Genomic DNA, 12,386 nt, shown 5'->3' on the forward strand with positions numbered 1-12,386 from the left:
GGAAGAAAAGGTGGAAAAATACTCATCACAATTCAACAGTATCAGAGGTTCAGAGGTATATACTGAACACACAAACACTTAATAAACTGCAATAAATTGTGCCATTCTCGAGACGGAGAGACAGCCTGGTGCGTGGAGCTGCCACAGGAGGCCTGGTGGTGGAGGAGGCACCGGATGGACCAGACCATGGAGGCGCACTGGAGGTCTTGAGCACCGAGCCTGCACAATCTGTCCTGGCTGGATACTCGCCGTAGCCCGGCAAGTACGGCGGGGTGGAACAGACCGCACTGGGCTGTGCTGGCGAACCGGGGACACCGTGCGTAGGGCTGGTGCCATATAACCCGGGCAGAGGAGACGCACTGGAGACCAGATGCGCTGAGCCGGCTTCATTGCTCCTGGCTCGATGCCCACTCTAGCCCGGCCGATACGAGGAGCTGCGATGTAGCGCACCGGGCTAAGCCTGCACACTGGGGACAGGTGCCTGCCCGGTCCACCTCTCACCATGGTAAGCACGGGGAGTTGGCTCAGGTCTCCTACCTGACTTAGCCACACTCCCTGTGTGCCCCCCCCAATAAGTTTTTGGGGCTGCCTCTCGTCCCTGTTGCGCTGCCGTGCTAACTCCTCATAACGCCGCCGCTCGGCTTTAGCTGCCTCCAGCTCCTCCCTGGGGCGGCGATATTCCCCAGTCTCTTACCGTCCAAAATCTCTTCCTCCTATGTCCAGGAGTCCAGAACCCATTTATTAAATGAACACTGAAATAACAAAAAGAACAACGAGAACAAAGAGAACTACCAAAACAGTTCTGGCTGGTGCAGACACACAACAGAAAACAACTACCCACAACTCAAGGGCGAAACCAGGCTGCCTAAGTATGGTTCTCAATCAGAGACAACGATTGACAGCTGCCTCTGATTGGGAACCATACCAGGCCAAACACATAGAAATACAAACATAGAACAAAACATAGAATACCCACCCACATCACACCCTGACCAAACTAAAAATAGAAACATACAAAGCAATCTACGGTCAGGGTGTGACAACTTGCTCATTCACATGTTCCACATAAGTCTTCCTTAGCAAATCTACAGGCAGTTTGGAGAAGACCTGTGCAAAAATATGAGTATTTAATTCTGTCCTTCTCTCTCTTTCTCGGCCTCCCTCCCTCCCTCCATCAGTTCGGACCACCTGTGCAACAACTCCATCCAGAAGCACTTCCAGCCGTCTCAGTGGCGCCACCCGGAGGTGCCCGAGGACAACATGCGGTCATGCTCCCATTTCCGGGCCTTCCTGCGTGCACAGGGCCAGGTTTCAGCATGGGGGGTGCTGGTGGTGCCCGGGATGCAGCGGGCGGTGGTACAGGACCTGGTGGAGGGGCGCAGGGGCAGATTTGAGCTCTATGGAGCAGACTTCATGCTGGGTCGGGACCTAAGGCACTGGCTACTGGAGATCAATGCCAGCCCCACCATGACTCCCTCCATGGCCATCACTGCCCACCTCTGCCCTGCTGTGCAGCTGGATAACCTCAGGGTGGTGCTGGACCGACGGGTGGACCCTGGTGCCTGTACAGGGGGCTTTCAGCTCATCTACAAGCAGGTAAAGACAGGGATATACACTGAGTGTACAAAACAATAAGGACACTTGCTCTTTCCATGACATAGACTGACCAGGTGAATCCAAGTGAAAGCTATGATCCCTTATTGATTTAAATCCACTTCAATCAGTGTAGATGAAGGGGAGCAGACAGGTTAAATAAATATTTTTAAGCCTTGAGATATGGGTTGTGCATGTGTGCAATTCAGAGGGTGAATGGACAAGACAAAACATTTAAGTGCCTTTGAACTGAGTATAGTAGTAGGTGCCAGGTGCACCGGTTTGTGTTAATAACCTCAACGCTGCTGGGTTTTTCACCCTCAACAATTTCCCATGTGTATTGGGGGAGGGTGCGCAACTCAATATTAAAAAGGTGTTCTTAATGTTTGTACACTCAGTGTATGTATGCATAGACAAACATACATGCAGATCCTTGTGCATTTTGCAGTCATGCAGACACACAATTGATGGATTGATGATCACATATTATGAGTTTATGCAATGCATTATCAGGTACTATACAGCAAGAATAATGCCCAGTCAGGAGTGTGTGAATGCATCTCTTCCTTCTTCTCCCAGGCTGCAGTTGAAGTCCCTCAGTACTTGGGGGTAAACCTGCTGTCGGAGGGAGCCCCTGTAAGACGACTCCGACCGCCCACTCACAGAATCCCTGTCATCCCAGAAACCCCTCTCACCACACACACTCACACCAACCATTCAGGCCCAGAGGCAGAGGACAAACCCTCCATTCATAGACCATCCCCATAAAAAAGATGACCAATAGAGATGGGTTCCCCAATAGAGATGAGGGTGGAGCTCTGGGGAGCCAGCACACCTCCCCTGCTATGAGATCATCTCGAAGGATGGCACCAGAGCTCGCCCTGGCAAATGCTTGCCTGGGGCTGAGTCTGAGCAGCGGTGAGCCTCTCCGCCTGGTTCCCAGGACTCTGTCCCACTCCATCAGCACCTCCTGTGGCACATTAGGGGGGACATCCACCCCTCTTACCCGAAATCCCATCCCGCCACAGGACCCCGTATCGCCTGGCCCTTCCTCCCAGAGTCCACACTGGGACCCCAACGTAGGGCTCTACAGCGTGGCTTGCCCACCCTCTATGGCCCAATCCCAGCCCTGGAGGTCCTTAACCTGCACCCCACCCCACTGACAGGACCCCGCCCAATGCTGGCCTCCCACCCTGGCCTCCGCATACACCAGCTCCTCCCCCACTTCCACAGGCAGACAATGGCCACCAATAAAAGGGGCTGCATTAGCGAAGGACCTAAATCCTCTTGATGTAAATCCTGATCTAAAACATAAGAGGGGAAAACACAAAACTAACTCTGGATTAGCATCTATGGGCAATGTCAACTTTGTTTCTCTCTCTGATGGAAGTCTGGAAAGTAGAATTAAATAGAACATGAAGTAAAGACTTTCCATCTGTGAGGTTAATGTATTTTATTTAGTGTTAGATTTAACAGAACTTCACTTCACATACAGGACAGCCTGCAGATATCACTATCAGTGATGGTTCAGGGGACATTCTAAGGATGTGTTTTTGATAACTAGGTATTTCCTGTATTGGTACTGTTCTTTCCAGTAAATGGTCAAATTGACTTTACACTTGCACACAACATGCCAGGATCTCACCTCATTGGCAGCATCTCACTGGTATGGTCACTATGTGTCGGGATTTCCACTCACCCATGCAAACATACAAACCCCCCTTCCTCTCCCAGGCGGATGTGTTCCAAAGAAGATTCTTTGGATGCAACAGTCTTCAAAAGTAACATCGAACCACAGGGGGTGAACGAGAATTCTGTAAAAATCTGCCAGAAGTTAGACAATAGATACCGCTACACTACCCTGTACTCCTTCCAGCACAGGGTGCCTATCTACAGCGGGTACTATGACAAGTGTCTTATTCAAGACCACCTAAAGCGAAACCGATTCAAGACCAAGACCGGATCAAATCGAGTCAAGACCAAGACCAGGGGGGGGGGGGGGACGACTGAGTTAAGAGGTCAGAGTCCAATTCAAGACCATGACTGTAATTTTGTCAAATCGTCACCATAATAAGAGTTGTCCAGTATTTCTGTGTTCATATTTCAGAAGAACATATGGATTCTTTAGAAGTTCAGAATGGTGAATGCTGAGGGCAAATAGAGCCACAAACCTGAACACAGTGGGGAACAATGAGGGCCTTCTACGCTTTCAGAGAAAGACTAAGGATTTATAAAATAATTAAAATAATTATAATTATATTATTATTTTCAATTATGTTCTATCTTCAGTGTTTGTTAGAAAGGAAAAGGTTAACACAGAAGAGAAAAAAAAGATCCAATCAGGATCATTCAACTGTATTCACATTCAACTGTATTAGGGCAAAATTTGGGAGTGACAGTGGAATCAACCAATTACATTGATTTGTAATGGCCAACAGTTCAAAGGCCAGCAGGTCACTGTGCAATAGCGGTCAAGCGAGCTAGCTTTTGTTGTAGGCTAGGTTACAGTGGCTGCAGCAGTTGTCATCTAAAATGATGTTGTTGCTAATTTGTTAGTTTCTCCATTTTCAAGAATAACTTTCAACAAGAAGCTAAGTTTCAAATTATCATCATCTGGTGAGTGGAACTGTGTTTTTTATTGCAGCTCGCATGCTGTTGTTAGCCATCTCTTTGAAAGTAATTTATGTGTGTGAAACATTGTTGCATTCAAACTTTAGATAACCTTGTGTGCTAAACTTGAAATGTTTTTTGTAATGGGAAGTAATAGTTGTACATTTCGATTAGGAAATGCTTAGCCTAATGGTTGTGTTTTGGTATTCTTATGATTGGGACCTACTGGCTTATTATGTCAGAGTGAATGGACTGCTGTCTTTCCATCGGCTCTATGCAGTGGTGTGGTGGTGCCTGGAGAGGTGGGTCCTGTGTGAAGGAAAGGCGCCTTGTTTTAAAAATCCTGTTTTCCTATAGATTTTCACTCCCGAAATCACACTTTTTAAAATAAAATATGTTCTAATTCCACATCAATGCTCAAACCACATCAGGGGACCATTTTTGAGGTCTGGGAAAAATATAAATACACATTTTCGATAGAATTCAGTATTATATCGTTCTGCAATAAACATTTATTTGGGAGGTTTTTTTGGGGAAAGCCTTAAATGTTCATGGAAACAGCACATGATGATTAGATTGAACATGATAAATAGCCTATAACCAAGACTAAGGACTAAACTTTTTCAATACCCATTGTTGCCTTAGTTAGCATTTACTGGTAGATATCATACATTGAAACGTCTTTCCTACCTACCAGCTAAGTTACCAATGTCATTCTTCTGTTAGCTGCTCCATGTTGAGAGCAGCGCGCTCTTGCTGCCTGTAGATGATATTCCGCTCAAACTAGGCTATGTGAATATATTACACATGCTTTGCTATTGCGTAGGCTACTTTGTTAATGATTTCTCTATTCTACTACTTACTTAATAAGTCGTATACCTCCACTACACTCATGCTCTCTCCTGCATGAGTGCACTGGCATTATGAGCCTGTCACACACTGAAGGCCTAGGTCCAATAGGTTCAGCACTGTGCAAACATGTCTATAATGGATAAAGACTGTTACAATTTCCCCCTGTCTCCAGTGGTGTGTATTCATGGATGCCAAGGGAAGCCAGACTTCCCAAAAAACGATATATCTTTTGTCACTCTGTGTTTTAATAATTTTCCTTCAATTTGCAAGAGGCTGAACGTATCTCACTGGAGAAAGCATCCAAGCGAGCGAAACAGCGCCTCTCTCTCTCTGTATGTGTAGACCATCCATCTGATACTGTCTGGTCCAAAAGAGTATGACATTGTTACCACCAGTAGGGAAGCCAGCGAGCATTTGGCCTCTCTTGATAAAAAAAGTATAAAATAATAGTCAATCAGCGTTGAGCTAAACTGAGTGAGCGTCAAGGGAAGCCAGTTTGGATTTGGCCTCACTTCTATCAAATCGCATCGAGAGCATACTTCATTGACAGAAACAACGTGAATTGTTGCATCTTGTTGTGTTGTTGTCCTCTGGTGGCTAGCTAGCTTAAAATGGTCCCTTTCCTAAATTAGCAAGGATGGAAATAGGGATTTGGACTTCTGGTTTTACTTAATTATCTGTACTGGCCAATGACACATTGTGCCCCTGGCCTGAGAGGATGGAAGTTCAGTATGTAGCTAGATGTAGAAGGCTAATGTTAACTAGCTTAATGTTGCCCATGAAAGGAAGTTAGGGTAGCGAGCAAGCATTTTAGCCAGGTAGCCTTGGACCAATGTTCCCTCTAAGGTAAATCAAATCAAATTTCATTGGTCACATACAGACCAATGGTTAGCAGATGTTATTGTGAGTGTATCAAAATGCTTGTGCTTCTAGTTCCGACAGGGCAGCAATATCTAACATGTAATCTAACAATGCGCGCATATGCAGGAAATATTAGCCCACAGAGAGAAGCACGAGATTGAACTCAACTCAACTTTCTAGAGCAGTGGTCACTAACTGGTCGCGATCGACTGGTCGATCGCCAAGGCATTCTTAGTCGATCGCCAATCATTTCTGATTGGTAAATCCGATAAAGCCTTGTGTTCCTATTTTTTTCTTTGTCTGGTGCTGTTGGCAATAGGTGCACCCGATTCAGCTGCCCTGCGTGCCGGGTAGGCAACTGAAGGTGCAAAAACTCTGCCTTCCCGGCAGGCCCGAAGAGCAAATCAAGTGCACTACAAGCCTAGTGCTGGCCAATCGGATGACTTGGATTACCGTGTCTGCAGTAATGTAGCAGGCATAAAAGAAAGCTACAGCAAAGTTGATACTGTGAGATTTCAAAACGTTTAAAACCATGACTAGAGAGAGACTGCCAACGAATACAGCAAAGAGCTGCTGTTTTTATGAGTGAGTTCATGTGTAAGTTCTTACTCAGAAGTGTCAACACTTTGTATTCAACACTTTCATAAGCCATAAAATGCGCCTTCTTCCTGTTTCCAATCAGTTCTACAACAAGCACTGCAGCAGTAATGAATGAGTAGGAAAGTGTATCTATAGGCTTGCGCTGCACCGTTGAGAGCATCCCGACGGGTTGCATCACTGCCTGGTATGGGCCTCCTCCGACTACAGAGGGTAGTGTGTACGGCCCAGTACATCACCGGGGCCAAGCTTCCTGCCATCCAGGACCTCTATATCAGGCGGTGTCAGAGGAAGGCCCTAAAAATTGTCAAAGACTCCAGCCACCCTAGTCATAGACTGTTCTCTTTGCTACCGCACGGCAAGCAGTACCGGAGCACAAAGGCTAGGTCCAAGAAGCTTCTAAACAGCTTCTACCCCCAAGCCATAAGACTCCTGTACAACAGATGGCTACCCAGACTATTTGCATTGCCCTCCTCCCCCCTCTTCTACACTGCTGCTGCTCTCTGTTATTATCTATGTATAGTCACTTTTATAACTTTACCTACATGTACATACTACCTCAATTACCTCGACACCGGTGCCCCTGCACATTGACTCTGTACCGGTACCCGCTGTATATAGCCCTGCTATTGTTATTTACTGCTGCTCTTTAATTATTTGTTATTCTTATCTCTTGCTTTTTTTAGGTATTTTCTTAACTGCATTGTTGGTTAAGGGCTTGTAAGTAAGCATTTCACTGTAAGAATTGTCAGGGGTAGTGGCCTCAGAATAACGCTGGGACATCACAATGGGACTAGCTGGTGTTATGTTCTATCGAGGGAACAAACATGATTGTTACGAATCCTTTTTTATTTTGCTATGTACTACACGATTTGAGTTGCTGTGACAAATACAACTTTATTTTATTTGTTGTTATTATTTAATTTTCTCTGTTCATAGGAGTAACAACATGAATTTGTGCATGAGGCAGAAATACTGCGGTTAGTGTCAGTGGAGGATAGGGAGAGCCGAGGATGTTGAGAGGCGCACCCTCAGTCTGCTGCTCTCTCCCTCCACTGAGACTGACCAGCTGCAGGCACCATCAGCACAGTCAAATTTCTCACTCAGCTGTGCCTCAAAAGTAATACAACAAAGGATCTATTACCGGTTTGATCATATAGCCGAACATCAATGCATTGTCAGGGAAATTCAAGCAAAGCCAATATGCGGTGATAATGTATTGGGCCTATACTGTAGCTCACTGCAGTACTCACTCACTCATTGCTCTAGTACTGTTTTTAATTGGTTAATGTTGCATAGACTTACATTTTGTAGGTCATTGAACGGTAGATGTCGGTTGCATTTTGACTCAGAAAGTGATCTTGACTCAGAAAAGGTTGGTGACCACTTTTCTTTAATTTTCCGTGTTAACACTATCAACGTTTCCCTTTACTCTGGCAATTATGATCTAATCAAATACAATATTAGCCACTTTCAATCCAACATACCGAAACTATCACGTTTTAGGGAAGACCCAGATGCAGACAGTGTTGAAGTAACAAAAGTGTATTACTAGAACAGGGGCAGGCAAAACGACAGGTCAAGGGGCAGGCAGAGGTCAGTAATCCAGATCAGAGTCTAAAAGGTACAAAACGGTAGGCTCAGGGCAGGCAGAGGTCAATCAATAATCCAGTGTAGTGTGACAAGGTACAGAACGGCAGGCAGGGTCAGGGTAGGCAGAAAGAAGATACTGAGCATAAAAAAACCTTGCTTACGCAAGTTCTAAGAAGCCCATTTGTAACTTTCGCACCTGTGATCTATAAATCTTAAATTAATTTAAAATTGACGGCACCTGAACGTGCCTTACAATCAGCGATTTCCCCTCATAGAATGCTAGCACAAATGAGGGTTTAGTGCACTCTGTCACAACTTCCGGTCACAATTTGCAGACTTGTTTAGGTGCTGCTGTGCGTTTTTGTTGCTAACCTTACTTTGCTACCTGAAAACTTGACGTTTTTAACTTAATTATTGTTTATATTTTTTTGTATTTCCCTCACAACTTTTTTTCATTCAACTTTTTCACTCCGGATGTTTTATCTGGACATGGTTCGTCAGGACCTCCACCAGCCGAAGCTAAGTAGTAACATTAACATGATGGTTTCTGATTGCAGTCGCTGTACTCATAATATACAGGAGAACGATCGCCTTATGGCGAGGATAGCTGTGCTGCAAGCCCAGCTTCAGACGCAATTGTTAGGCAAGGGTCATTTTAGTGTAGGAAAGTATGAAACAGCGTCTGTGCCACCAGTAAGTACAGATAGTAGTATAAATCCCCTGGCACAGTCCCCGCAGCCGGACAACTTTCTCATGGCTGATGGAGGGAAATTCTGTAGGAATGCTAAACCGGTGTAGCTCAATCAGCCGACAGAAACTTTCAACTGGTTCTCCCCATTAAGCAGCGAGTCGGAGTCGGAGGCCGAGCCTTCTCTGGTCTCTCCCGTTACAGGGTCTGAGATGCCGAAGCCTCCCACCATTAGCTCTGACAAATTGAAAACCCTAGTCATTGGCGACTGTTGGGGAATAATCAGAATTAGGTGGTAACATAGGTAAGATGTTTTATATTCATCATATGTTTGTAAGTTATTTCTCATAAGAATGTATTTTGTTGTACTATAGTGGTGGCCATTGGCAGTTATCTGTTCTATGTCAAGACTAAGTTGCATGGGCCGCAGAGAGGGGAGAGGTCAAGGTGTCATCATGTGTAAACATATCTTTTGCTCCACTGTGTCTGTGTGCCAGTCACTCCCTACTTTTCCCATCGGGGAGAGGAGGATGGCAGTGTCTGGAATCATTCTATGCTCCCCGTGAGCTTGTCCAGGATTGGTTTTATTTAGAATTGGTTGTATCTAAATGACAATTTGATATATGCCTGTTGATATGGAGGATTGGTTTATGGTTCTGGGTTTGAGTAAGGAGACAAAGCTGAACGATTTATTATGTCTATGCTGTCTGACTATGTGTGTTTTTTGCTATTAAAGGATCTCAGTTGCAATGTAGAAGGGGCTCTCAGAGAATTTATTGATAGACACTGAATTGATCTGAGAGTCACAGGGTTGTGATGGAGCTCATATAATTAAAGATGGACTTTGATAACTAACTCTGACTTGTGTTGTGGTTTGCGCTCATGATTTGGTAAATAGAGGAAATTTCCACGACCCGACTCCATTACCCGCAGTATTAGACTTAAAGCGAATCATCCAGAGGATCATACACTGTTTACCATGGGGCATGGCTACCGACATTAAGGCCAATCTGAAGATGGTGCTGGCTAAAGCTAAAACTGACGAGTGTATAGAGATATTGTTATCCACATCGGCACCAACAATGTTAGGATGAAACAGTCAGAGGTCACCAAGCGCAACATAGCTTCATCGTGTAAATCAGCTAGAAAGATGTCGGCATCGAGTAATTGTTTCTGGCCCCCTCCCAGTTAGGGGGAGTGATGAGCTCTACAGCAGAGTCTCACAACTCAATCGCTGGTTGGGGACTGTTTTCTGCCCCTCCCAAAAGATAGAATTTGTAGATAATTGGCCCTCTTTCTGGGACTCACCCACAAACAGGACCAAACCTGGCTTGTTGAGGAGTGACGGACTCCATCCTAGCTGGAGGGGGGCTCTCATCTTATCTACGAACATAGACTGGGCTTTAACTCCCCTAGCTCCACAATGAAATAGGGTGCAGGCCAGGCAGAAGGCTGTTAGCCAGCCTGCCAGCTTAGTGGAGTCTGCCATTAGCACAGTCAGTGTCGTCAGCTCAACTATCCCCATTGAGACCGTGTCTGTGCCTTGACTTAGGTTGGGCAAAACTGAACATGGCGGTGTTTGCCTTAGCAATCTCACTGGAATAAAGACCTCCTCCATTCCTGCCATTATTGAAAGAGATTGTGATACCTCACATCTCAAAATAGGGCTACCTGATGTTAGATCCCTCACTTCCAAGGCAGTTATGGCAATGAACTAATCACTGATCATAATCTTGATGTGATTGGCCTGACTGAAACATGGCTTAAGCCTGAGGAATTTACTGTGTTAAATGAGGCCTCACCTCCTGGTGACACGAGTGACCATATCCCTGAGCATCCCTCAAAAGCGGAGGTGTTGCTAACATTGATGATAGCAAATTTCAATTTACCCCCAAAAATGACGTTATTGTCTTTTGAGCTTCTAGTCATGAAATCTATGCAGCCTACTCAATCACTTTTTATAGCTACTGTTTACAGGCCTCCTGGGCCAAATACAGCGTTCATCAAGGAGTTCCCTGAATTTCTATCGGACCTTGTAGTCATGGCAGATAATATTCAAATTTTTGATGACTTTAATATTCACCTGGAAATGTCCACAGACCCACTCCAAAAGGCTTTCGGAGCCATCATCGACTCAGTGGGTTTTGTCCAACATGTCTCTGGACCTACTCACTGCCACAGTCATACTCTGGACCTAGTTTTGTCCAATGGAATAAATGTTGTGGATCTTAATGTTTTTCCTCATAATCCTGGACTATTGGCCCACCATTTTATTGCGTTTGCAATCGCAAAAAATAATCTGCTCAGACCCAAACCAAGGATCATCAGAAGTCGTGCTATAAATTCTCGGACAACCCAAAGATTCCTAGATGCCCTTCCAGACTCCCTCCGCCTACCCAAGGACATCAGAGGACAAAAATCAGTTAACCACTTAACTGAGGAACTCAATTTAACCTTGCGCAATACCCTAGATGCAGTCGCACCCCTAAAAGCAAAAAACATTGGTCATAAGAAACTAGCTCCCTGGTATACAGAAAATACCTGAGCTCTGAAGCAAGCTTTCAGAAAATTGTAACGGAAATGGCGCCACACCAAACTGGAAGACTTCAGACTAGCTTGGAAAGACAGTACCGTGCAGTATCGAAGAGCCCTCACTGCTGCTCGATCATCCTATTTTTCCAACTTAATTGAGGAAAATAAGAACAATCCCAAATGTATTTTTGATACTGTTGCAAAGCTAACTAAAAAGCAGCATTCCCCAAGAGAGGATGGCTTTCACTTCAGCAGTGATAAATTCATGAACTTCTTTGAGGAAAAGATCATGATCATTAGAAAGCAAATTATGGACTCCTCTTTAAATCTGCGTATTCCTCCAAAGCTCAGTTTTCCTGAGTCTGCACAACTTTGCCAGGTCCTAGGATCAAGGGAGACACTCACGTGTTTTAGTACTATATCTCTTGACACAATGATGAAAATAATCATGGCCTCTAAACCTTCAAGCTGCATACTATACCCTATTCAAACTAAACTACTGAAAGAGCTGCTTCCTGTGCTTGGCTCTTCTATGTTGAACATAATAAATGGCTCTCTATCCACCGGATGTGTACCAAACTCACTAAAAGTGGCAGTAATAAAGCCTCTCTTGAAAAAGCCTAACCTTGACCCAGAAAATATGAAGAACTATCGGCCTATATTGAATCTCCCATTCCTCTCAAATGTTAGAAAAAGCTGTTGGGCTGCTCTGACAGCTGGTGCTTAAAGCTAGTGAGGGAGAAGTGTTTCCAGTTTCAGAGAATTTTGTAGTTCGTTCCAGTCATTGGCAGCAGAGAACTGGAAGGAGAGGCGGCCAAAAGAAGAATTGGTTTTGGGGGTGACCAGAGAGATATACCTGCTGGAGCGGGTGCCACAGGTGGGTGCTGCTATGGTGACCAGCGAGCTGAGATAAGGGGGGACTTTACCTAGCAGGGTCTTGTAGATGACCTGGAGTCAGTGGGTTTGGCGACGAGTATTAAGCGAGGACCAGCCAACACGAGCGTACAGGTCGCAGTGGTGGGTAGTATATGGGGCTTTGACGACAAAACGGATGGCACTG

The 12,386-nt window shown here is 45.1% G+C and overlaps 1 pseudogene; it reads left to right on the top strand.

Moving 5' to 3' along the window:
* Positions 1-403: 403 nt before the first annotated feature.
* On the top strand, positions 404-2,370 carry LOC139412639 (tubulin monoglycylase TTLL3-like; annotated as a pseudogene).
* The last annotated feature ends 10,016 nt before the right edge of the window (positions 2,371-12,386 follow it).

This window comes from Oncorhynchus clarkii, chromosome 7, assembly GCF_045791955.1.
Source record: "Oncorhynchus clarkii lewisi isolate Uvic-CL-2024 chromosome 7, UVic_Ocla_1.0, whole genome shotgun sequence".
NCBI classification, from domain to species: Eukaryota; Metazoa; Chordata; class Actinopteri; order Salmoniformes; family Salmonidae; genus Oncorhynchus; species Oncorhynchus clarkii.